The sequence below is a fragment of the Rhea americana genome, unplaced genomic scaffold, assembly GCF_003343005.1.
Source record: "Rhea americana isolate MKP2758 unplaced genomic scaffold, rheAme1 scaffold_111, whole genome shotgun sequence".
In the NCBI taxonomy this organism is placed as follows: domain Eukaryota; kingdom Metazoa; phylum Chordata; class Aves; order Rheiformes; family Rheidae; genus Rhea; species Rhea americana.
In genome coordinates, this window is record NW_028185162.1 from 1,771,979 (window position 1) to 1,780,337 (window position 8,359).

The following is an 8,359-nucleotide window of genomic DNA, read 5'->3' on the forward strand; positions in this document are numbered from 1 at the left end:
AAACAAGGGGAGAGAGGGAAGGTCTGCAGAAAGGACAACTAAATTAGAAAAGTCTGAGGACATGTGGCTAAATCAGCAGGCTGGGAATGAGGATTCTTAGGTGCTGGTCCAGCCCAGTTGCCAGCATGCCAGGTTATAGAAGGATCAGATTTTCAAACATCATAGCACTCAGATTGTGCTCTGCAAACCAAGCTCTACTGCAAATCTAATCATTTGTCTGTATGCAAAATAGGAACTGAGCTTTTAAAAGGAAAGGGCCCAAAGATTTTGAATAAATTATTTCGTATTCATGCAGATAAATCCTTGTCCCTAGCATTCCCTTTTGGCTTGGGGCTCCCAGTCCAGTACTTTAATGTGGCCTTCTGAGTCACTCTTCAGTAGCTCTAAAAACTGTTTAAAATACTTTGCTACTACATTTTCTATGCAGAGGTACCTGAGTGGAATTTAGGCAATCCAGCTGGGAGGCAACACAGATGGACGGGTTTCAGTAGGGCAAATGGTAAACAACAGGAGACAAAGAATGAGGGAATGACAGACAATTATAAGTGAAGAGGAGGATTTYGGACTTCACAGAGAATGAGAACAAGGAACTTGTAAAGATCATCGTGGATGGAAAGAGGAGGACATTATACAGGAACAGGAGAAGATAGAATTGCATAGAAGCTGTCTCATCCTCAAATCTGGGTGGAGACTAGAGGTTTTCTTAAGCATCCTCTTGCCTAGTGAGTGCCACAAGACAAAAGGAGTCACTCTGTCACAAGGAGGTTCAATAAAACAGGGTGAAACTATCATAAAGAGACTAGGTTAGTTTATTCATAATAAAGTTCCCCACTACACATAAGAATTTTCTTCTTTTATCTACAATTTGCAGTAAATGAACACACAATTTCCTAGAAATAAACCTCAGTGCTGTCTCAAAACCTAGACAAGCAGCGTCACCCCAAGAAATCTTTAAATATGTTTGTATGTTGATTAGTACCTATCTCAGAACAGAACTCCTGAACAAGCACAGCCAAGGCTCAGCATAGCCATGTGAGCAAGTTTTAATTTGAGTTAGGTTTTATGTCCCAGTTCCATTTTTTCTAGCTCACTGTTGGAATTAACTGCAAAGGGCAAAGAGTCACAAATTCTGACCCCTAAAATACTATTGCTGTGAGTTCAGTTCTCTGTCCTTGAGGATCTCTGGCTCTGACTTAATGGAGCTGCAGCCCAAGAAAGGAGACAGATGGTACTGATGGGCTGAAATTATACTCAGCTAAGTGCAGAGCTATAACTGCTATTTGTCATTCTAACATCACTGATTTGTCTAGAGAGAAAAACAAATAACTTGTTGGGGGAGTAAGCAACTGACTGGCTGTGGCCAGGCCAGATTGGAAGTGGGTGTAAGGCTCAGTACACACAGACCCAGGTGCCATCAGCACTCAAGAGAGGCTATTAGGATGTCATTTCAGTTTCTTTCTCTGTCTGTCTCGCTCTCTCTGCTTGCTGTGGAGGTGGAAGGTGCATGTGTTGTGAGGTGAACTGGGGAGTGAAGATAAAAATCTGTGGTAAGGAAATGCTACAGCTTTATCTCTCTCCTTTGATGTGGCAGTACAAATTAATTGATAACAGAACCATCCAAAACAGATGTGGTCATGGCCTCCTGAACTGCCCTATTGCRAGGAGAAGGGGCCAGGAACATCAAAGACAAAGGTCACCCAGCATACTCCAAGCACAAAAAGACAAATCTTGACAGGCAAATAGCTCATGCTTCCATTGGAAAGGTGTTATTACCACAAAAGATGACATCTGACMCATAGCCACTATCCCAATCAGTTGGACTCATTGGCTTCTCCTCTCTGCTGTTTCCCTTCAGTACCCAAGAATACTTAGGCCCAGAGTTTGAGCCTAAGATTCTTCTGTAAATGTGGCTGTTTTGTGTGTAATCACACAGGAGAATAAAAACACCAAGCAGAATCCAAGAAGCAGGCCAGAGCTCACTCATTGGAGTTAGATAAAGGATGTAAGCTACTTTGAGTCCTGTGGTAGCCATGTTCTTTGAAATTACGATGAACCTATTTTCTCACTTCCTATTGAGAATGAAAAGATCTGAAATCTAGTCCCAGTTCTACCATGTGCTGGCTGTGTGCCTTGGGCAAAACAGGTCCTCTCTTGTGCCTCAATTTCTCTATTTGTAATGGAAGTGATAAAGAAGACCACTCTAAGATCTCCATATCCAATAGAGCTTCAGATAATTTTAGTATTTTATAACCTGTATTGCTTGTTTCTTCCATTCACTCTACTGTTGTCTCTGATGCTTTGCTAAGTGTTCCCCATCTATTACAAACATTTCAAAATCATTGAACAGTAAGCACTCACACCAAAAGAGCTGATTGCACACCATTTCTCAGGTTTAGTTACTTTGTTCCCTATTTCTCTATCTGGAAACAGAAATTTATATCCTTCAAATATGATGACCTTCAAAACTGAAACTCTTACCCCCCGGAAGCCGTTATCTAACTTGGGGTATATGTTTTCCTTTTTAATCATACTACTGAGTACTGAATTCCTTACAGACATTCATGTGTTCATCCTTGCAACACCACTGTGAAGAATCAGCATACTATTAATCCCTTTCTACAGCTGCAGAATTGAGATCTGTAGCTATATCTAAACTGTGGTAGCAGAAGCACTTCACATGCTGTACAGGTGCTTGTCCAAGCTATGGCTCAGTTCTACGGCAGAAGGAGACCCCAGCACACATCCCATGCCTCTGCCCACTGATAAGAAAAGCAACAGGCCAGAAAACACCTACCAGAAGATGTTGGCCAGAAGGGAGCCACAAAACTTTCCAGGCTAGTTTCTGAATATTCCAGGACAGACGAATATGCCACAGAGAGCATCTGCTCTACTATTAACATGTGGTCAGAGTGCCTAAATGACTGATCCACCCTCACCTATGAAACCAGCAGCATACTGAAGTCTGATCACATGTTGCAAGACTTAAGGCAGGGCTATAGCTACTTTTCTGTCAGTCACATGAGTAGAGCTGCCGCGCAGGTCACAGACCATGCCATAATCTCTGAATTCATTTCTTTTCACTACAATAAGACAATTCAGCAGCAGATCTTAGTGTTCTGAGGCAGCCCAGGAGAGTTGCACATCATTGGCTACCAAGAGATGCTCAGTTGCTCCACTTTTAAGTGTCCTTGTGCCCATTATAACATTGTAACAAAAATAACCAGAAGCGGGTATGTGTTCCCAGCAGGCATCAGTGATTCACAGCAAACTGTAAAAACCAATGCATGACATAGATAAAGGCATTTGAAGCCCCAAGACACAATTCTGGTGTGTATGTGCACCCTAGACTACGTCACCAGAAAACAGAGAATTGCAAAAGCTTATCTTCCATAGCATGCGACAGTAACACAGTGGGACAGGTCACATTTATAATCAGCAGGATCTTGTCCTCCTCCTGTGGAGAAACTTAGAGGAGAGATCAGATGAGGGGGAAAGCTCTAGGCGGCAGTCTGGATGTTCTCCAAAGGCTTCCGACAAGCTGTGTGGGACAGGTTAAACTGTGGCACCCAGGGCACTGTAGAAACAGAGGGCAGTTAGCTCTGCCTCTACAGACCTGGGACTGCCATGAAGAAGCGAATCTCTTGCTCATATAGGGATGACTGTTTTCTTTTTTGTTTTGTGTTTCTTTTCATGGAAGCAAGGAGCAACTAGGTTTTGTCCCTTTCCCCCAAAATAACCTTGTGGACACAGAAAGTTACATTGCAGGGACAAGTTGGATGAGAGCTATTAGTAAATATACTATACAAGAAGAAGTAAAGGAGCCAGTGTGACAATTTTAGCTCAGGAGAGCAACTATACCACTTCAGACCTATGCCTGAGCCCCACTGGTTTCAATGGGAACACTCTTGTTTACAAAACTGAGAGTGTGACCCACTGAAGTTATTCCTGGTTTATACTCAGTGTTATCAAAGGAGAGTTAGGCACAACTACCACAGTTCTGGCAAGTTGGAGAAACAGGGGAACTGAGGGAATTTGCAGCTGCTGCTTGAACAGGAGAGACGGCATTAGCTGGGACATGGGTACGCACACCAGGAAAGCTAGTTCTGGTTCTCCAAGTGACCCTGAGTTACCTAAAAGTTCTCTGTGCCTTGGTTTCCCCATCTGTCAGGTTGGGAAAGTGACATTGACCCTCTTTGAGAAAGTGATGTGACAAGTGCTAAGTATTAGATTGTTAGACAGCTGTGGGAAGCACTGTGAGATCTCTTGGAATTACAGATACAGAAACAAGGAAAGATTTTGTCAGCTGGATACAAGGCCTGAAAAAAAGACATTCTGACATGCTATTCCTGCTAAAATACCCTCCCCGGAGAGGTCTGGTGAGGGCATTTCTCAGTGCCCACTCTTTATCTGAACTCCTCCACATGCCTCAATCCTAATCCAGCACAGCAGAGACTCATCCTATTGTGTTAAAATCAAATATACTTACAGGTAAATGTCACTCTGCCATAAAAAGAAAGGAAACCACTTAACTTTCTGTTTCTTTGTCTACCTCCCTCCATAATAGTTCTTGTCAATTTACATTATTCATGACTAGCAGAGCTAACTTAAAATGTATCTTTCAACAGAATATAATGCAAACAGTTTTCTGTGTGGGCAGAGTAAAACAAAATAATAATTACAATACAGGATGATAGTACTTATAACAAAATATTATTTCCATAAAAAGATTTTTGTGGCAGGAACATATATTCCAGCAACAACAAAAAATACTGTGAAAGAAAAACATCTCTACTGGTATATTAAATTCTATCAATGACACTGATGGTTCATTGTCTAAATAAACATTGTATATAGATAAAGTATGACCTGCAAAATAAATCCTTAGGTTGATAGGATAAAGCAAATCAACTTTCTTCTATCTTTATCCTTCCTACCAGATACATAAGCAGACCTCTCCCCATGCGGGCACTCCAACTGCAAGCATCTGTCAGGATCATCTATCCCTGTAGCTTAGGTTGGTAGTTTATACTAATCTGACAAAATTGCATCAGTCCACTTTAGGCCCTTTTCCCTCAGTTTTCAGTAATACGAATAGTTAACATTATGTCTTTAGAAGACTATTAGACCTAGGTAGATTGATTTTGTGATTTAGGATAATGAACTACTGTGTGTGTGTGTGTGTGTGTGTCTGTGTGTGTGTCTGTGTCTGTATACATCACACATACAGAAGTTAGAAAGGGAACACACAGCAATGTAGCTACCCAATGCTAAATGAAGAAATTGAAAACCTAAAAAGTGAAGCTTTTTCTGCTGCTAGCTCTTCTAGCAGCTTTTTCTACTTTAATATTGAAGCAAATATGGTCAGATTAAGATGTATATCAGGCCACAAAACTGTGGGAAGCACTAGTAGTATCCACAAGGGTATCTAACAAATTAATTTGGACTAACTTTATTGTCCAGAGCAAGAGCAATATCAGCATGACAGAGCTGGCATAACTTAACTGAAGTAAAAATCACACCCTAACTCGCAGCTCCATCTGAATCCAAAAGACAACTGACTGACTTGAGAAAATAACAGCAATATATTCTGTTATAGCCTTAAGCAGCTTGCCCCACAGATAACAGACCATATAATGATGAGCCCTTGATGCAAACAAAAATTGTTATTTACAAAAAAAAATGTGGAAGTGATTAGACTGTGCTGCACCTTATTGAAAATAATCACTCCTGAAATCACCTGCCTACCTCCGGTCATGCTGAAAGCTCCCTTGATAAGGCTTTTTTGGCAAAATTGTTTTGCTGGAAAAGGCTCCTCCCATGTCATTACAATGTGCTGGTGAAGCCCTATTTATACATCTTCCCTAGGACTGTGGTGACCTTTACTGTAGGGTGGAAATGCTTTCAGAAACTATTAATCTCTCTGGGGTGGTGGATAGAGAGGACTCATGGAGAGAAAGGCTTCCACAATCTTCCTCAACCCTGTCAACAACGATCAGAGGCAGGAACTAGGCAATGCGTTGTTTGGCAATGTAGAGCAATAAGCAAAAAGCCATTGCAGGACAGGGCTCTGTAAAGACGAAGGGCTGAGAAACAGAAAATGGAAAAGCAATGCTGTTCAGTAAATATTGATAGATGTTCCCTGTACTCCCTCTCTCCCTGTTGCACACTGATCCTCTTCACTACTACCCTTTACATTGTCACTCTGCAGACTAGAACATTACTTCCCTTCACCTTCTGGCTGTTTAATTTAAAGCAGGTTTCTGCCTTTGCTCTGAAAAGTGAAGAGGTAAGAGAGATGGTAGGAAACTTTCTACTCAAGACTTTCTGCTCAAGGACAACAGCAGAGATGTAACCTCAGCTTATTGCATGAAATGAGGTGAAAGGTTTTGTCAGTGTTGATCAGTGTTCATTTCACTAGTACTGATTGCCCATTTTGGTAGAAAGATCAAGGGCTGAATGCTGAATGGCAGGAAGACTAAACTAACCTTACTTCCCAGGGGATGATCATCGTGGGTCAGGCTTGAAGCATATTAGCAGGGTATATTAAAGGGAAGCAATGCTGAAACTCCTGCTGTGCCTGTTTGGCAGATAAATAAAGAATTTCAAGCTCTAGGGCAGACAGATCAGCAATAAATTCATATTAAGAAATGTCTGTGAGATTTGCTAACAAGACTTCAAGTACCTTCAGGCAGGGACCCTGGCCTTTCATGTGTTTATAAAGCATGCAATTCAATAGAGTCCTGGTCCTGAACATAGGGCAGCAACATGTTACTACAGCACAGGTAAGAACTGTACAACAGTTCCGTGGGCATATGGGTGCAACAGAGGAACGAGTTCAAGAGTACAGCCCTTAAACTGGCTTCAGCACTAAATGGTCCACTTGTCTCTCTTTTCGTTCTCCTAGCAAGCAAGACAGCTTGTCCCCAAAGTAGCCTGAGAAGAGAGTTTACTAAAGGACCGGAAAACAGCTATGGCTTGAGTTTAAGCCAGRCTGTCATGAACTCCAGAGTGAGACCTGTTCCGGCTTTGCCACTAGTTTGTTTCTTAGCCACAGGRAAACAATTCAAGCTGGGTCTTTTTTCAAAGTATCTAAATGACATAAGAGCAAGAGAAGCAAATGGAGCCTGGTGTGCTCCTAAGCGTCTTAGTTTTAGAGCAGTGTGTTTCCTCCCTTTGAACACCATCTATAAAACCAAACTGAAAAGTTAGCTTAGAAAGTTGTTGCGAGGTTGAATATGATGATTTCTGCAAAGCACTAGCATGAATGCTGAGTGTTACTTTACAATAGCAAGAGAGAAGGGGAGAACTGCATGAGGTGGAGGAACCAAGTCCTCTCAATAGCTTGCTTTTAGTGAACCACTTGTGCTTTCTGCCCCCTGCTCCCTGCTATGATGGCATCCTGGCCTTAGCCATCCTTTCTCTTTCACAATCAGGCCAAAATGTGAAAACTTCCTTTCAGACATTCATTCTGTTCCCTTTGATGGGAACTGTTTTGGTTTGGAGCAGGATTTGGTTTTAGGGTGCTACCACACACAAGAGAGGAAGCAGAAAGTCATACTGCTGCTTAGTGTTTGTAAGGACAGCAAATCTATCACAGCTTCAGGAGGTGCTGCTTTCTGTGCCCCCTCTCCATCATAATTAGGCATATCAAAGAGGTGATCTGTCATCTGAAATGGCAAGATGCCTAATATTCATATTAGAAGGAGTCAAGCCCCAAGCACACAAAGATCAAGAACATGTTGGCGAATGTGAGGAGGGAGATTGAAAGTCTGTCTGCGGACCCCAAGGAAGCTAAAGTGATGGAAGTCTACAAGCAAAGAAGAAAAGGCAATCAACCTTCCAATTAAAATCCCTGGGGAAGAGAGTTTTGTCTCTGTTCGTATTAATCAAGGATAAGAAATCAGACAACTCAATGAGACAGGAGGAATTGTACCGAGCAGCAAAGGACAAGGAAAAGCTGGGGTCACTGGCGGAAGGGCATATGCAGGAAGAAAGAAAACAGTGACTAAAAATGTGACTACAAGGTATTTAAAGGAAATAAGAAAACCTCCCAGGAGTGCCAGGAGTGTTCTGAAGGCAAGATTGGCTTTGCTCATCCCTCAACCTAAACAGTAGACTTTCTTCGAAGTGGAGACCTACTCAAATATGCTCATGTAAAGAGGTTTTAAAGCCTTTATTGACRGCATTTAGTAAGCATGACTGTCCTAAACCTCAGCCTGCCTAAGATGACATTACATAGGCTTAAATTCTTCCTGGTCTCACAGGCACTGCCCATGAGTTCAGGGCAAGAGCTGGGTGCAGCAGGGGGAAGGATTCTTACTCGCTTCCTCAGCTCCAAAGCAGGAGTTGTGCAGCCATC